At 35.1% G+C, this 20,156-nt stretch overlaps 1 protein-coding gene across 5 annotated transcripts in view; it reads right to left on the bottom strand.

Annotated features, from left to right (window-relative positions):
• Window positions 1–19,896, bottom strand: part of Grip (Glutamate receptor interacting protein) — a 398,341-nt gene extending 378,445 nt beyond the window's left edge. For 3 of the 5 annotated variants that reach the window (XM_074172565.1, XM_074172570.1, XM_074172571.1), the window contains exon 1: window positions 5,266–5,506. The gene's annotated coding sequence lies outside the window, so the exon portion shown is untranslated. Of the gene's footprint in view, window positions 1–5,265; window positions 5,508–19,782 lie in introns of those variants that run through there. The other 2 variants (XM_074172568.1, XM_074172569.1) reach the window with 2 other exon arrangements.
• Between the last annotated feature and the right edge of the window lie 260 nt (window positions 19,897–20,156).

Here is a 20,156-nt window from a genome sequence, read left to right as displayed (position 1 = left end):
CAAGTGACCTGGCACATTTGATTCCAGCAAGAGCGGTACATATCAGAAATACCCAATGAATTGTGGCTACTCATCGTTTAGAGGTTCAACTCAGTACACCTCAAACTTCACTGTTTGAGAACTCTTTCATTTGTAGAACGACGTTTATATGGAATAAACTTCCTGAGAATGTTTCAAAAAATGGATTCAATCTTCAGCGATTTAAATCTAATGTGAATCACAACTTTTGCACAGGCACCGCTCTAAGAGCGCCTTAAGGATTTTCATGTAGTGCTTGTGTTTCGCCCTTAATTTTTTTTTGTATAATGATAATGATGATTTTATAACTGAACCTCCTCTGAAAACCTTCAACATCACATAGACTAGAAGATAGAAACTACCAAAATTATAACCCGAACAAAAGCAGAGTTTGCGGGAGTTTTCGTCCATTTTATGGAAAAATATTCACCCCTATTCAATCAACTACTCCATAATTGCCTTACTGAATAATAAATGCCGTTATGGGAATGATCGTGAATTAATAAAAGTTCCGGTCTAGCTATTGGACGACATTGTATTTGCATATTAATTTCGAAGTGAGCGGGTATGTCCAACACAGAAAGCTTTTCCCGAATAATTCCTGAGTCGGTAATTGCATTATTCGGGTTATGAAGGACGTGAATAATTTCTGTATAATCCTTATAAGCCGGTGCACAATGGTTTTTCGAATATGCCGGGCCGCAACCCTTCGATCGAACCCCAATGTTCGATAATGGTAGAAGGTAATCACATTATCAATTCTCCATATTCATTGTCTGTATTTTACGACTACTTCTATCTGTTTTTTTTTATCCGAATGGAATTCTGCTTCCAGACCAGAAAAATATATTAACTAGCAGCGAGTAGTGTATGATATACTTCCACAGATACCAATACTCGTTGCTCGATCAATCATTCGGTCATTCATCTTTATTGTTCATCAAAACTTCACACTTATATACCAAACTACAAGTAGTGAATACAAATTCCAATCCAATTCCAAAATATTCCTATGTTATCCTATGAATTGAAATTTTTCAAGTATCTCAAGTAACTCCAATCGGATCTCCGGTTTGGAACTGATTCGAGAGCATCATCTTGCACTATTTCTATCTCTAACAGTCATCAGAATTCTTCTATCATCAGTACACAAGGAAAACTAGTATGATAATTGCGGTTGCTATTCAACATAACCAATAGCAACTCCCAAATCACTGTCTGCAATATCAGGGGACTGAACAGAGTAAACTGAGTCGTATACTCTAGACTTCAGGTATCCTCATAGAAATAAATCAGATGGGGTTAGATCTAGTGATCTTGGATGCCATTCCACAGACTATTGGCCCCCGATCCATAGTCTTTCATGAAAAGTGTTCAAATAATTCTTCATATACACTGCACAAGGAAAGGGGGTTCTATTACAAAATAATTTTCATGTCAGATTCGTCTAAATTATTTTCGGCTGTTTTCACCATCAGTAAATAAAGCCAGTAACGAATGGAATAGGAAGAGGTAACACATGATGCTCATTGTATACAGCATAGACATCAGTGGAGAGATACTTTAGATACGAGTATTTTCCAAGAAAAAGTCAGTGATTTTTGTTTTATCGAAATATTGAAATTTTTGTACAAAACACAAAGTCTTTTTTCTTCTTGTGTCTCTTGTCTTCGAATAGTCGGAGAGTAATACACAAACTTCAGCGAACCGAATTCTTTTCAATCAATTGGATATGCGAATTCTGTTGGTATTTTACAAAGAAAATAAACTACAAAAAATCCATGAACGATCGACATTTACGTCAGTGACGATATTGATGGTTTCCATTCTGTTGTTCGCATCAACTTTTTTTAGCGAAGTGATATCCGTCAATGTAAAATTCAAGAATAAATTGAAAATAGCTTCTAAAAATTCTACAGTTTATCTTGACATTTTGAATATTTCGGTAGCGAAAGTTATTTACGTGAATAATAGTTAGAATCGATGATTTAGGAGAAATTATTGAAAATATTGGATTGAAAGTCCAAATATAAAGTGGTGGCCCAACGCTAGTTGAGTGGGCATGAGTGGTCTGTTCCACTCATTGAATCGACAGTCAGGTGAATCAGTGATTCGAGCCGCGAGGACGGACGATCGATTTTCACTGCCATTTGTCCAACCCGTGCTAGGTATCGCACGTTAGAAGGTGAGACTTCGTTAATTCCTAGATCACACAAGTTTCGACTTCTGAGAATTGTTATTTGTAAGGGGGCTACAGCTAGTTGATGGAAAAACATATTTCAAATGGATTTTTTTCTGAGTTTGTCACCATCCACTATATCATACTGAAATAAGTGAAAAAACAGAAAGTACTCAATATTGATTCCATCCTAAAATTTCTCACGATTCACAAAACTACAACAACATTCTTCTAGACGTGTTTTCACCAACCAAGATTACTTCATCAGATCAAGAAGTTCATTTATAAACTCTACCACAGCCTGAGAGGTAGATATTGAACCCAACACAAATAATGCTTAGACATAACAGAACTGTAAAACTATTTAGGGTGCGCGTTTCGCCAACGAAGTTGGTATCATGAAGATGTGAATTATGCTGAATTGTCAACACTAACTTCTCAATTATTGTTCACATAACACAGTGAATATCTTTTAGATATTCGTCTACGAAAAGTACAATTTGGTGAGAAATTTTTCGTGAAAGTTTTTGAAAGAGTGAACATAAGGCAAGGCTGATTGGAATGGGATCGTTGTCACTGTTCATAGTTTTTATATCACACTGCCATTTTCAAACTTCCGCAAGCACCCGAAAGCATTATACTCTTGTGTAATTATTGGTCTTAACAATTTTCAGCAAGATTCGAAGCGAATCCTATTGAATTCGTTATGGATATTGTATTCCAACAAGATGTAGTACCACCACATTACTCCAGATAAGTAAGAAACTATTTGTACTACTTTTCCTGGTCATTGGATTGGCCGTCGAGGTCCTACAGATTGGCCAGCCCGCTTGCCAGATTTGACATCTTTGGAATTTTTTCATGATGCTATTTGAAGCAAAAGGTGTACGAAACTGAACCTGCTTCAATATTGGATATACGGCAGAGAATAATAAATATTTGTAGAGATATTGACGTTACTGTGTTTGAAAATGTTTGGCGTGAAATACGGATATGCTGTTCATATATCAAAAAGTTCAAGGCAACCATGTCGAGCATATTCTGAACTGATCTCCAGCTCATTACCTGATATTATATAGTTAAATGTTAATGTATTCAGTCAATTATTGAATGTTCCGCCATTTTGTGGTAGTTAAAGATATTGACTTGATATTCTAGGGTTGTGAAGCATTTGTCAGGAGCTTCAAAAAGATGTGTCCACAGATGGCGCCTAGTTGCCATCTGAAAAGTTTTATCTGTCAATTGAACTTCAAAATAAAGTATTCATGCATTAGTGTCAATATCCCAAATTCCAATTTTTTGAGTTGACCCGTTCAAAAAATAAAAGTGGGGGGGGCATCAAAGAAATGCACTGTATGTAGACACTAGTCTATAGAAATAAATCCAACCATTATCTTGCTTTCAGTCCAAATCTCCTCATGGACAAATAACTACAATCGATTTCTCATTAAAAGCCATTTTGTTCCCTGCAAATTTGTTAGAATCGAATGTATTCTTTAACTAGTACATCATTCAGACCGTTGATCCTAAGCAAAGACCCCAATAGATTTTGGAATATCGCAATATCCAATTTACGCTATGAATTTCACACTCAAACTTAACTGAGGCCAAATTCACGAATGAAACCAATAGTGCGGAAAGTTATATACTTTTTTTCACTGAGGCATTATTTGATATAGATGGTCATAGAGTCCGAATAATTTCAATTGAATCTAAGTAATATTTCCAATAATGAATTAATGAAAAATATTATCAATGATATCATACTGATTTTTGTTGAACAATTGATCGATAAAGTGAGCAAACTTCAAGAAAAAGTGATAATTTTCGGAGAATCAAATACTGAATATAGGAGGGACAAATCTGGTGGCTAAGGTGGCCATTTAATGCTAAGTACCTCTTCTACCAATCCAGTGCCAACAAAATGAAGATTATTCAATGTTTCAACTGGACGTTGCTCCTTGTTAGTATGTGAACAAACATTTTCCACTGAGCTAGTTCGGAAGAAGAGGTAGTATTGAGTTGGATCCATGGTCAACATATTTGTCGCTTCTTGGTTTCTATTTTTGGGAAAACTTAGAAACCGCGATGGAACACAATCAGTCTTTAGAGGATTTAGCTCACAGAATTGTTGACGAGTCTTATCGAATCACCTCAAAAACGCTTCAGAATATGCCGAAACTTTTCGAATGAATTATTTAATTTTATATAAATGCCAATGATCATCAGTATTGAAAAATGTTGATTGATAATTACCCCTCTCAGAGGAAGCAAGTTCAAAACACTGTTAAATCATAAATCAAGTCATTGTGTGTTGCAGTTCATGTTTCGTTTTCGTGTACCAAACTTGTATATCTAGGTTATGAATTCAATGCGAGAATTTTCATAAATAATTTTATAGTAAACATAAAAAACAATATCACATGTTTTCAATAATGTTCTGGATTTATTGGAAAAACATATTTTTTGAAACTTGACAATTGAAGAAGAAATCTGCTCTGCTTGTATTTTTCAGGGATGGTTCTCCACCCTATGATCAAAGTGTCAAATATAGTTCAGTCGGCTGGAATTTTATCAACGGCAAAAGTCAAAAAGTTTACGTGACCAGAAAATGTAATGTGAACAAAACTATTAGGCATCGTAGTTTTTGTTCAAACTTCTTTTTGTAAGTTGTTCATACCATCAAAAACAATTATTGCAACAAGTACCGTCCTCCTCAAAAGTATGCCCAAAATTTTCTTTGTACATGGTTAATTTATTTTTCATCTCAATGTAATTGAATCATTCCACTAAACCGTCAATATGAAAAAACATCCTGCCACTACCACCATATATAACGCAAGAAAACACTTTCTGTGACATAAACCACTGTACAGTAAAATATGAAGACACTGGTAAAATATAAGTCTCAAAATATAACTTGATTAAAGTGAGAAATTTTCCATTGAGGAAAGAAATTAATCATCGTCACCGTCAACTGAGAAAGTGTCAGACGGAGTAATGGAACTCGATCTAAACTAAAAATTAATTAGTGATTGACATCTAAATCGCAGTACATATCAACATACCAGCAAAAGGCACATGCAGCTAGCATGTCGGACACGAACGAAACATTTCCCGAATCACAATGTCAGTTAACTAATTTCACTGATTGTTTATAAACAACGAACACATGTCACGAAAGAAGCCGCCAACGCGATTCGGCACACACGTGTGAATGACTGAAAACTGAAAACGAGAGAGAATTCAACCCCGAAGCGTCGATGTTTCAGCGAAGCAGTGACTACTCTGATTGTTCGCCTGCTCTACGGACGAGTCCAGCGCTTTCTGAAGCATTATTTTGTGGTGAGATCAAGCGCGAATGGTGTTATGAATAAAGTTGGAGAAGTTCGATGGCTATGAGGCGCCGACACCCCCTATTATAAGTTTGAATGATTTTTGGCACTGACCGTGAAAATGATCTAGGGTCTAGACAAATACGTGATAATTGTGAAATAATATAACAGATTTGGCACTGATAATGTGCAAACAGATTTTCTTCCTAATATTGTTTTTTACAACTACAAAAATGTGTTCGAACATATGTATCTCTTGATAGGAACAATTGATTTGTTCAGAAATACCTATTTTATTTTGATGTTTTGTGATTTGATAGTATTGAATATAAATATGAGGAAATGCTTACATTGAAAAAAAATTAATAGCTTTAAAGTTATAGTTATCACCATTTATAGATCTCCAAGTGGAGATTTGAATCTATTTTTTGATTGTTTATTACATACATTAAAACTTGCTGAGAATAAAACTGAAAATATAATTTTGTGTGGGGACTTCAATATAGATTATCTGGTGAACGATACAACGATACTAATACCCAAATTATTGAAGGATCTATTCAACTCATTCAAATTGAAATTCAATATGTTGGGCCCTACAAGAATATTCACCAACATCACACTACCAGCACTAGTATTGATTATATGGTAACCAATTTCTGTAAAGAAATTTATAACTGTATATTGGTACAACCAAACATTGCAGATCATATCCCACATATTAACTGTTAAAAAATAAAAAGTGAATAATAATGAAAAAAAAAAGTTCTGTTGAATCAGTTATAGTAAAAAAAAGTGTCAATACTAGTAGCATTAATGAATTAAGAACTAGACTCAGTACTACAATATGGTTTCCAACGTTATATGATACGACTATTCATGATGGATTCTCTTTTTTCTTAGAGTCCTTCTCTTGGTGTTTTGATGTCTCATGCCCCAAAAGAAAAACTGTTGTAAAGAAGGGCATTAATAATAACTGGATTTCTGACGATGTTGCCCAGGAAGGAAAATATCTAAGAGATATGTTGCATCTAATTACAACTGATCGAGAAGTTGACCCTAGTAATATGGCTGTATACAAATCTAGGCTGAAACAACATAAGAATAACGTAGAGCAAAAAGAGATTAGTTACTTTTCCACTAAAATTGACAATGCCAGTAACAAAACTAAAAAAACGTGGAATATAGTAAACAACGAGTTTGGAAGAAAAAGAAAGTGTTATGCTGATAATGTTATCACTCTCCATCATGAATCAGTTGTGGTTAAACACCCTTCTGCTGTAGCAGACCTATTTGCCCATCATTTTGCAAATTTTGCTAAAACGACTTAGGTCTGCTAAAACACACTTAGGTCAAAATCTAACATTACCTTGTACAACCAGTACAAATGTCAATATTGTACACTCATTCGAGAATGGACCGATTACTGAAGCTGAAATTCATGCTGCATTGAGATTAATGAAAAATAAAAATTCGAGTGGATCAGATGACATGTCAATACCAGTTGTTGAAGAAATATTTGAGCTTATTGTATCTCCTCCCATTTATCTAATGAATCAATCCTACATGCTAGGCTACTTTCCAGAAGAGTTCAAGAAAGCATTAGTCATTCCTTTTTTTTAAAAAAAGAAATAGAAATGACCTGAATAACTACCGACAAATTTCATTACTTTGTTCTCTTTCGAAATTGTATGAAAAAGAGGTGGCTACTAGAATTATTTAGAGTCAAATAATATACTATGTAATAATCAACATGGATTTAGGAAGGATCGTTCCATAGAAACCACTGCCTATGATTATCTCAATAACATTTACTCCGAAGTTGATGCCAATAGTTTTGTAATTAGTATTTTTTTTGATCTGTCAATGGGCATTTGACACCGTTTCATCAGATTTTCTATATATAAAGTTAGAGAGGCTTGGGTTTCCACATAACATACTGACTTGGATAAAATCCTATATGAGTGGTCGGCATTTGACAGTTGAATATAACAATATTGTGTCCAAGGAACATGATGTGACATCAGGAATTCCTCAGGGATCAGTACTGGGACCTTTACCTTTCGTGGTATTTGTTAATGATCTCTCAGAATATGTTAACAATTGCCACATAACTATGTTTGCAGATGATACCACAATGACAATCACTGGGTCTACACTGGAAGATGTTTTAACAAGAGTCAAAGAGGTTATTGATAGATTTACGTCATGTTGTGAATGCAATCATTTGATATTAAATACCTCCAAATCTGTTTCGATGAAATTTTATAATAGAAAAAATAACATTCCAGATGGAGTTGATATAACTGATGGAATAGCCATGGCACATGATGTTAAATTTCTAGGAACCATGTTAGATGAATTTTTAAATTGGGATCTACATATTGATGAGGTTTGCAAGAAACTTAGTGCAGCATTCTTCGCGATTAAGCAGATGAAATTGCTTGTAGATAAAAAAAATCTCTCAAGTATATACTTTGCAATGGCATATCCGCATATTTTCTTAAATATAATGTCATGGGAATGTGGTAGAGATTTTAATAGAATATTTGTTGCCCAAAAGTGATTGAAAAGACTGATTTTTATATGGATTATCGTGATAGCTGCAAACCTATTCTTGTAATGGAAAATATATTATCAGTTCCATGCATATAGATATATATATATATATATATATATATATATATATATATATATATATATATATATATATATATATATATATATATATATATATATATATATATATATATATATATATATATATATATATATATATATATATTCAAATGTGTGACTTATGTAAGAAATAATCTTGCATCTTTTAAAACGGATGGTTATACTCATAATTATCATACACGTCATGGTGGTATGTTAAGGATACCCTCACACAAATCAAATAAATTTGAAAATTCTCCAATATACAATGCTATCTCACTTCACAATAAATTACCTGATTCAATCAAGGAGTCGAAATCATATGAAATCTTTAAGAATAATACGAAACTATTCTTAATAAAAAAATGTTTTTATATAGATCAAAATACTGTTGGAGTGATAATTCCTGGGAATAATTCCCAATTTAATATAATATATGTATTTGTTCTTAAATTGTGAGATTTATATATTTGGTGCCGTGTTTCATGTTTTTATATTTAGATTTTATCTTTATTCTTGAATTTGTTATTCAAGTATGACTTACTATTATTTTTATTCTTAATATGTATATAACATACACTGTGTCCGTAAAGTATGGAACAAATTCATTTTTAGCTATAAGGTCAATTTGAGAAATAATCCTGAAACACGTCGATTTTTGATATAAATTTACCGTATTTCAAAATAATAATCTAATATACAGGGTGAATTACGTTCGAGTAATGACGCCACCGTCATTTTTTTTAAATGGAACACCCCCATTTTGTCTCAATTTTCAGTTTACCCTAGCTGAGCTGATTTCAAAAATGTATCACATGTTGATTCCAATTGGCACAGGGTGGACAAAAATACAGTAGTTTTGTGTGTGTGCTAATAAAGTAACGCGTAACATTCTTTATTAGGTAAATTAACAATATTATCAAAAATACTTATTGTCTAACGGCAATTGGTTTAAATGTAACACCCCATAGTTTGCTACATGTTTAGAGTAATAAAAATGAGCTGTTTCCAAACATGTTTGGTACTTGTGGTCTAGCAAACAGAATATGAAAGAAATTATTTCTTATCTACATTTATAAAAAACATAGTCGTCTAGTTTTTGTGAAATATCATTATTTGTTTAGTAATTTATTGATGGTCAGTGACAGTTTAGTACTACAATATTTTTGGTATTCGTGAATATTCGAATGATTGCTTAGATTTAATTGGAAGTAGAAATTGAGTTGAGTGTAAAACAAAGAATTGAAATACTTATGATGATTGGGTATGGAGACAGATCGCGAACTCAGATGGAAGTGTGCAATTTGTTTAATGATAAATATCCAGAAAGACCTATAACGCGTTCAACAGTCAGTAAGCTGGAAACGAAATTTCGAGAAACTGGTTCGGTTGCAAATGTAGGGGAGAAGGGGGGACATTGGGACGCTACAAATATAATTAGCTATGTAGAGCTTGGCTTTCGATATATTGATCAAATAATTTTATGTTGTTTACATTTATAAGTGTACTATCTATCACCATAGGCTTAGCGCTTATCCACTAATAGATAAATCAGATTTTGAGATTTTACCAAGTATTCAAAATGTCCCGATGCGCCCCTTGGCTGGGGTAGATTTGGACAATGTAGGGGCAGATGTGGACAAAAACAAATTTCTTTATTAAAAAAGTTTTGAGTCATATTCACTTGGTGAATAAAGGTGGTATGATCTAACATAAATCGTATAAACAGTAAAATAAAAATAAAAAATACATTAAACAACATTTTCATTTGATTTAGTTGACATTATAGGCGGCGAAGTCAACTTGAAACCGTTTTATTGAACTAGACCTTGCAGTTGTTTCAGACGTTCTTGGCTTAGGTAGTTTTAGTTCCACTTGTTCCAATTCTATTAGGTCCTTATCAGGTACTTGGGGTAAGGTAAATCCAGTTCCTGTCTTCCTGAGAAAATTCATGAAATATTTTCCGTCGACAATTTCTTCCACTTCTCCTACATAATATGTTTGGGTTTTCTTCGTGCAATACTTAACCAGCAAAAAGTCACCGACTTTGATATTTGGCATCCCAGATTCAGGATCTATGATAGCTTCTACATCTTGCATGAATTCTTCGTCAGAATTTTCACGGTCCATTTCACTCAAACAGTCAGATTTATCATGTGCATAGCTCACTTTCTCTCCGGAATCATCTGAATCATTCGCTTGTTGCTCAACATTATCAAATAGGTTATGTTTAACTTGCTTCTTCTTTTGCTTAGCTATTTTTTTTTCTTCCAGTCTATCTTTTTCTGGCGTCTCTGTTAAAATTCGTGATTTTCCGGGCTGTCTTCCTTTTGAATTTGATATCTTTCTCTCTGCTTTGGGATAGGGCCGTATTATGTCTGGAGATATGACATCCGACTGTAATGAAGTTGATGAAGTGCTACTGACCAACACAGATGTTGATGGTGCGTCTGTTGCTACTGGATGCAGCAACGAAATCATCTTCCTTAAAAATACCTCTATCAAATGGCACAATCCCGGTTTTTCTAAACCCGCAACATATGCTGGCCAGAGTGAAAGCTTTCTGATACGCTTTTTCTGTCAATTCTGCGATTTCATATATAGATATCCTTTTGCCAGGATGGTTTACTAACCAATCATTGAAAGCTTGCTTCAAATATGTTTTAAATGGGCAATGTCAAGAGGCTGATGGCGGTGCGTACAATGTGGGGGAAACGTAACGAAAATGATTCCGTTCTCCCTACAATATAAAATAGTTTCAAGACTGGTGTGAGACTCATGGTTGTCCAAAACAATCAATATTGGTTCATTTTTCGTACATTTTGTATGCTTTTGTATGTGTTTAATCAGATCCAAGAATAATATAGATGTCATCCATCCTGACCCTGACTTGTTAGCTAATCCAAGACTTCCTGTAGGCGCTGCTTTCATAAAAACATCCTTGAATTTGGCTCTTGGGAACACATAAACAGGAGGAATTGTATTTCCAACTCCACTTATTATAGCGCAAAATGTAACAAGCTCTCCCCGTTCGGCGGATACTGCCTGACCAACTTGTTTTGTGCCAGTTTTGGCAATAACTTTTGGTGCATCTAAAACAGTGGCAACACCTGTTTCATCCAAATTGTAGATTCGTTCTGGTGTAATCTTATACTTTTCTAAAGCTCTCTGTAAATTATCGAAAAATTCCTTCACATTTGTTTCATTAAATGCCGAGACTCTTGCCATACTGGTATTTTCTGCCCTCCTCAATGACAAAATTGGATACCTCTTCATGAATGATTTCATCCAATCCTTTCCAGCGGATAACGAGTTATTCCAGCTCGGCGGATACTTCACATTTAGTTTTTTGGCATAATCATATGCCAGCTTTTGAGCTTGTGTATATGTGAGACCATAATTCATTTTCGAACTCTGGATAAAATATTTGGCCAGTTGTTCTTCTTGAGCAGTTGTAAAAACTTGTTGAGACGAATACTTTGACTGGAATGGTGATGCAAATGATATTAGATCATCTGAATCTTGTCTGTCAGGAGCGTCATGGTCTTGGCCAGGATTTTCGAAACGTCGTCTCTTTATTTTTTTCAGTCTCTTACCCAGGGTCGATTTCGTCAAATTGTAGGTTGTGGCTGCAGTTCTTATTGAAAGTCTTCCTTGCAAAACATCTTCGACAGCGGCCATTATGTTTTCCTCTGATATATCAGAACGATTGGTCTTCCTCTTGTAAGTCCTTACCATGTTGATGCCTGAAAAAAAATGCAGTCAATTCCCACATTTTTCTCTGGGGCAGATTGAGACAGTGTCTATATGTGCCCCCGACTAGATGTCCCAATCTGCCCCAATCATTCTTATAAACAAAATGGGTTTATATAAATAACTAAAATAAACAATAACATCAGCACTTACAGACATAATGAGCATAAACAATTCCACTTACCTTCAGAATTTCAACAGAGTTAATTCTAGCATCCACTTGAAAAATATTCGATCTCAAACGATTTCTGATTTATTTACCACGCCGGACACGTGCACGTAACAAACTGTAACTAGGTACTGAGTCGCTTGACGCTTTCGAAACTTTTCTACAATAAAAAAGGTACGTGGTGCGCTCTAACGATAAGCATTACAACTCAACTTTATGCTTAATGGCGCAAAAATTTGAAATGTCCATATGTGCCCCGTGTCCCAATGTACCCCCCTCTCCCCTACGCAAATCAGGTCGTCCCTCTGCAAATGCTGATACAGCATTAGATGTTTTACTGAGTTTTGAAGAAGATGCGCACACTTCTGTTCGTAAAGTTAGTATCGAAATCGGTGTTGGCAAAACAACGGTACACAAACTATTGAAGCATCCTTATAAAATCAAACTTGTGCAAGAATTAAACGAAGATGATCCCGATAGACGACTCCAATTTTGCGAAGAAATGATGGATAAATGTCACCGAGACCCTCTCTTGATACAAAACATTATTTTTTCTGATGAGTCCACTTTCACGTTAAATGGTGAGGTTAACCGTCAGAATTGTAGATACTGGGCGAAAGAAAACCCCCACTGGATGCGTGAGCATCATACACAATACCCTCAAAAGGTAAATGTATGGGCTGGAATTGTACGAAATCGAATCATTGGACCCTACTTTATCGAAGGTAATTTAAACGGGGCAAAGTACCTTGAGTTTTTAAGGGAGTATCTCGTACCTACTTTACGTAATTTATTTCCCAGCAGACGTAATCCTGGAGGTTTTGATGGAAGTTTATGGTTTCAACAGACTGGTGCACCTCCACATTATGCTGTAGATGTTAGAAGGTACGTAGATGAAATTTTTCCGAACAGGTGGATTGGTAGACGTGGACCCACTGAATGGCCAGCGAGGCCACCAGATTTAAATCCTTTGGATTCTTTTCGGTGGGGCCATCTGAAGAATGTTATTTATAAAACGAAACCAGCAAATATTGAAGATGTACAAGTGAAAATTCGAACAGAAATAAACGATATTACGCAAGAAACCATACACAAGGTTCAACAAGAATTTGTACACCGTTTGGGTTACTGTCAAATACAGCAAGGGCTGCAGTTCGAACATTTAATATAAAGTCATGTATTCCAGCATATTCTGTCCGGTAGACAATAAGTATTTTTGATAATATTGTTAATTTACCTAATAAAGAATGTTAGGCGTTACTTTATTAGCACACACACAACTACTGTATTTTTGTCCACCCTGTACCAATTGGAATCAACATGTGATACATTTTTGGAATCAGCTCAGCTAGAAGTAATCCGAAAATTGAGACGAAATGGGGGTATTCCATTTGAAAAAAATGACGGTGACGTCATTACTCGAACGTAATTCACCCTGTATATTAGATTATCATTTCAAAATACGGTAAATTAACATCAAAAATCGACGTGTTTCAGGATTATTTCTTAAAATGACCTGTTTAGCTAAAAATGAATTTGTTCCATACTTTACGGACACAGTGTATATTACAATCATTGACTCACCATATGTACATTATGTAGCGATAATGGTTAATAAAATTATTATTACTTTTTTTTCACCGTAGTGTGCGCTGGTCAGGCTCTATCCCCCGAAGCCTCGATACATACGGAAGAGCGCGCCAGCATTATCAACCAATGACCACTCCCCACACCGTTATATTATTATTATTAAGTTTTCGTTACAATACTGTATAATTTTGAATAATTTTTGGTGATAATAAAAAATAAAGATATCTTTGCATCAAAAGATTTGAAAATCATTTCGCTCTTCAAAAAAATTGACCGTGGTAACACCATAGTTAGTGAAGATAAAAAGAGAGAGAGTTACGTTTCGTATATTATTGTAGGGGCAAGAGGGAGGGGTGCGAGCACAAATTTTCGGTCGAATAGGCTCTGAAAAATTAGGAGAAAACTATCATACATTGACAGATAAATGAGAAATACAAATGAATAATCGAAATTAGGCTTCCGCAAGACATGGAACAACACTTGATGAAGTTTTCTCTAGATATCTTTCTAATTTTCATCCGAAAACATATGTATCTTAATTGAATAGAATTGGCCAATACTATAGAGGGTTTTAAAAAACCGCGACACGTGTTTCGCTATACAATAGCTTTCTCAAGCATTAAATAATAAGTTAATTCAAAATTACAACTAGTTTATACTCTAACATATTACCTATTTGTATGCCTACTTTCTGATGAATGAATCTACCTGAATAGGTCAGGTATAAATTCATTAACAATATGACTGTGGGTAGACTGCTTTAATCTAGTCATGCATATAGATACCCGAATATCTAAATTTTCATTGAGCATTATAGATTACGTCTGCACAAGCATCGAAGATGTATCAAGCCCAGCACTAAGTAAATATTTGTATATACCTTTATTATGGCGTTCTTAAAGCTGACTCAAAAGTATCATGAAATATCGTGTCTGTACCGGAAGTTATACAAGGTCAAAAGTAAAAAAAAACAGTTTTTCGTTGTTATCTCAGTTTCTATTGCTCTAATGATGGTAACATGTATTATAAAAATTGTAAAGCATAAAATTTAGGATAAACTTTATTTGAACCTTTTTTTCATGCGCTCAATAGTTTTCGAGATAGATGGCTGTAAACGCGCAGCGCTCTGCCGTGCGCACTGTAATCCAACGTCATCCGTTAATATTTGTGAATATTACCCTCAATTTTGAATAATTTGTATTATTTATCAGTTAATATATTATATTTAAAAACATTTGAATACTTCATTTTGTAATTGTGAAAATGGATGTGGTTCACGGTGGGGATGTAGAAAATCGGGGTTGCAATGCATTTTAGCTTGTGGTCTGTGTAATGGGCAAGCTTGCCTAAATGCTGTATCATTGCAAAGTGACAGTGAAGAAGGGAGTGCATTTGACCCAGAAATTCTGGAAGGTCTGGAAACAACGATTCAGTACAACGAAAATGATGACGATGAAACAGAAATTCCTAAACGTCCAGAAGATGAGAAGAAGAAAACTGATACTTTTTTTACATTATTAAAAATTTAAAGATTTTCAGAAAAATTCCATTTTAATTGTCAGAAATGTACAGCTGTTGAAAAAAGATAAAATCAAAATATATTAACTCACTTCACTTCCTTAAAATTTCCTTTGAATAAATTAATATAAATGTAAGATATATAATAATGTGATAAGTATAATATATTATACAACATCAAACAATTTTTACCTTTTAAAGATAAAATACCTTATCAAATTTATATTCAAATATATTTTCAATACATTAAAATGTAAAATAATTATTTCATAATAAGTTTTTGATTACACAAAGTAGGTAAGTATTATTATATTAATATACAGGCTGATTCACGGTGGATGGCACATTAGACGTTTCTGGTGAACCAGACAACGGATCACTTTGAAAATTTAATGGAGGGCATATTCGGACATTCTCTAGCCAACTAAAATATTTTCGACAATGCGGTGTTGCCGCTTCTATTAGAAAGCAGTAGCAACTTTGATTTTTCAAATAGAACACTCTGTATATAATATTATTTTTGGAATCTCCAACAATTGCCCGACAACTTTTCTTGATATTTCCCTATACCTATCTGTTACCGTTTTCGAAATAAAAATTAATTTCAATTTTTTTCTTCGAAAATCATGACTTTCTTGGTGCTTTTTTAAAGTTTATCCAAGCATATTGAAATTGTTCTGAATTCGTATAAATTTCTTGAGGTTCATTGGCGGTAGATTCGGATACATTTCATTGAACTTTCTACATGTTCTGCTGATAATTTTGTCACACTGTCCAAAAATAATAAACAAATTCATAAGAACTTCGTTTGAATAGTTTTGTTCCATCGTTTTGAAGGTATTTGCAACTTCTGAAGTGACGAAAATGTCGATATTATTAGGAGAATGTCACAACGCTACTGTCAAATAGTAATCATGGCCTGCTTACCAAATACCGAATGGAAATCCCATTCTGAACGGACATTTTCACAAATAAATGTTCATAAGTCCGAAACTTGACTAGTTAGGTATAGGTATGATATACATAGAAAGAAAGCAAATTTCAGCAGCTTTCTGAATTTTCAATAATATACAGGGTGTTCCATTTAAAATAATCAAATTTCAGCAACTTTTTCAAGCAAACGAAAAAACTGTATTTTTTTACCACCCTGTATTGAAGTAACGGAGATTAGGCTAACGTGTGGGAAGTGTCCAAGTATCACCTAACTCCAAACCAAATTTCGATATCATAGTACTTCTTAACTAAAAGATATCGGCATTTTTAGAAGTCATGATTTTCGAAGAAAAAAATTGAAATTAATTTTTATTTCGAAAACGGTAATAGATAGGTATAGGGAAATATCAAGAAAAGTTGTCGGGCAATTGTTGGAGATTCCAAAAATAATATTATATACAGAGTGTTCCATTTGAAAAATCAAAGTTGCTACTGCTTTCTAATAGAAGCGGCAACACCGCATTGTCGAAAATATTTTAGTTGGCTAGAGAATGTCCGAATATGCCCTCCATTAAATTTTCAAAGTGATCTGTTGTCTGGTTCACCAGAAACGTCTAATGTGCCATCCACCGTGAATCAGCCTGTATGTGAATTGTAATATATATCAACTGATAAATAATACAAATTATTCAAAATTGAAAGTAATTTTTACGAATATTCACGGTTGACCTTGGATTACAGTACGTATGACAGAGCGCTGCGCGTTTAGCGCCCTCTATCTCAAAAACGATTGAACGCATAAAAAAAATATTCGAATAAAATTTATCCTAAATTTTATGCTATATAATTTTTATAATAGATGTTAACATCATTGGAGCAATAGAAACTGAGATAACCGCGAAAAACTGTTATTTTTCACCTTTGACCTCGTATAATTTCCGGTACAAACACGAGAATATATGAGACTTTTGAAACAGCTTTCAGAACGCCATTATGAAGGTTAGTTAATTCAAATATTTATCTTATTACCTCTTATTCCGAGGGTAATCGCTAAATTAACAGGACTAGAGGCTATTCTTTGTGTCATCCCGAACATTCTCAGACATAAAATCGTACACCAGTGTGAACTGTATAAACGAATATACAACAGAAAAAATTATGTTTAATTTCAAAATAACTTTCAGACCACATATTGGAATTCTATATAAGAGGCAGAAGATCCAGTGAATGAATTTCAGAAACTCGTCTGTGCACTTGATAAAACGAGAACAATCCAAACCTTAGATCACTAAAGGACTTAAAAATTTTCTCGAAAAATCTAAGGTTCCTACATACCATTAGAAAATTCCCCAGTGACAATATATTTCTTGTGTCACACTTTAATGCACACACTTTAAACTAGCCAAAGATCACTATTATAAATCGGTGTTGGCAAAACAACGGTACACAAACTATTGAAGCTTGAAAAATGGCATCCTTATAAAATCAAACTTGTGCAAGAATTAAACGAAGATGATCCTGATAGACGACTCCAATTTTGCGAAGAAATGATGGATAAATGTCACCGAGACCCTCTCTTGATACAAAACATTATTTTTTCTGATGAGTCCACTTTCACGTTAAATGGTGAGGTTAACCGTCATAATTGTAGATACTGGGCAAAAGAAAACCCCCACTGGATGCGTGAGCATCATACACAATACCCTCAAAAGGTAAATGTATGGGCTGTAAGGTTCCTACATACCTAATATAAGGTTCCTACATACCATTAGAAAATTCCCCAGTAACAATATATTTCTTGTGTCACACTTTAATGCACACACTTTAAACTAGCCAAAGATCACTATAATAATAATATATGATAAATAATAACTATAATTCATTTGATTTGTGGTTTACCCTAACAGCGGGTCGGAACATTGCTGTCTGGATTAGATCGCGAATGATTTTTTGGACTCTGGTTTTTATATAGATGCTTTGCAGTGGAAGCTACAGTGGAAGACAGAGAATGAATCTTGTTCGGCAGTCAATTCGAAAGCTTTGCAAGTGACTGCCTCACTCATCTTCGGTATTCGTGAATTAATTCTTCTGTCGTTTGAGTTCAGCAATGCATTTGTGTTTCAAGCCGAGCATGAGACCTTGGCGTGTTATGGTATCATCTAGTTGCCAGCAGTGAAGAACAGAGGAAGAACCTCGTTCGACAGTCTACGTCGAAGCTTGACTTTTCAACTGACCGTTTAGGGACCCTGGGCGGATTGGCTGTCCTTGTTCATCTTTCACTGCCTGAACCAATGTGCTTGCTGATTTTTGGCGAGTGCATTGGCTTGGGATGTGGGGGTTGAGCAAACCGGCCATCGAATGCCTGCTTCCACGTAGCCCCGCTGGATACGGGAATGACATAATCACTTGTAGTTCTATTATTCCCTAACTGAATGGCATCCTAACGATGGCTCAATCCTAAGGTGTGTGTATCCATGCAGAGAGGATGAATGATACTGAGCCTATCTCTACGGAACCTTCGAGATACCGGGCGCCCTCTCGTCGTAGCATCGCCTTGTCACGGTAATGCGGGGCTCTGCCATGATTGACCTTCCTTCCCTAGCTACTTGCGTAACCTTAAAAATTCTTCCTGACGCTGAGTCTACAGAGGAGATGGATGTCGAGCTTACGACTCTAACTGACCTCCCTGTAAATTTAGATCAGGAGCGAGAGCTTCTCAACTCTCCAACTCCTGATCCAATAACAATAACAATAACAGGTAGAGGAACAAACCCCTCATGAGTAGGTTAGCAAACGTTTGCGCTCATGAGATGATTCACCAAAACCAGAGGCGAAAAAGCCCTGCATGGTTGATTCTAAGGCATCGTCAGGTGTAGCTGACATGTAAAAACCTCCATATGGGAAGGTTGTCGCAGGTATTAAGGTGGGAATCTTGCACGATGACTATCCGACTACATCATTGACGATGAAACAGCAGAGTATATACTTTGTGCCTGCCCGGTGGGGACCGACAGAGTCGTACTCTTACCATCTGACCTAAAAGACCACTCACCGAACAAACTAATCGGCTTTGTTAAGAAGCTGGGTTTGTTTGGTCGACTGTGAATAGGTGTGAGCTACAATAAATCTTTGCGGGTTGCGGTGAAGGATCGAATAGTCCCACTCACTTTGGAACTAATCTAACCTAACCTAGGGACCCTGAGTATTTTCAATATTTCCATTTCTATTTTATTACATCATTTAATTTTTCTCATATTTCTCAGATTTGGAAGTTAGAAAACACAGAATACACCAAACAGTAAAGTGAATCTAAATGTGAATGAATTATTCGCGCAGATATGTCATACCAACACATCATGTATGAAAACAAAAATATATATTTATATGAAGTTTGTTCTATTATATAAACCACTAGAAAGAATATCTTGGACAAAAAACTAATGGCACCGATGAAAAATAAGTCCTGAAGGACAACTTGACCAAAGTACGAAAACCCATTGAGCAAAGAAATGAATCACCGTCAATTTCAACTGAAAAAGCGTCAGAGTGAATAATGGAACTCGATCCAAACATCTATTCTAAAAAGTAATTAGTGATTGACATCTCAATCACAGTAAATATCAACATACCAGCAAGGGGCACATGCAGCTAACATGTCGGACACGAACGGAACATCTCCCGAATCACAATGTCAATTAACTGATTGTTGATAAACAACGAACACATGTCACAAGAGAAGCCGCCAAAACGATTCAGCGAACACGTGCGAATGACTGAAAACGAGCGAGAATGCAACTTCGATGCGTCGATGTTTCAGCGAAACAGGGGCTGTTCTGATTTCCGATGTTCGCTCTACGGATGGGTCCAGCGCAACGCCTTCTAGAGCATCATTCCGTGGTGACATCAAACGCGAATGGTGTTATGAATAAAGTTAAAGAAGTTTGATGACTATTAGGCGCCGGAACCCGCACCAATTATAAGTTTGAAGAATTTTTCCTACTGG

The sequence above is a fragment of the Leptinotarsa decemlineata genome, unplaced genomic scaffold, assembly GCF_025532065.1.
Source record: "Leptinotarsa decemlineata unplaced genomic scaffold, Ldec_3_MD MMD2_tig00000133_RagTag_RagTag, whole genome shotgun sequence".
In the NCBI taxonomy this organism is placed as follows: Eukaryota; Metazoa; Arthropoda; class Insecta; order Coleoptera; family Chrysomelidae; genus Leptinotarsa; species Leptinotarsa decemlineata.
The sequence above is the reverse complement of the archived record's forward strand: the minus strand, read 5'-3'. Positions and strand labels throughout refer to the sequence as shown.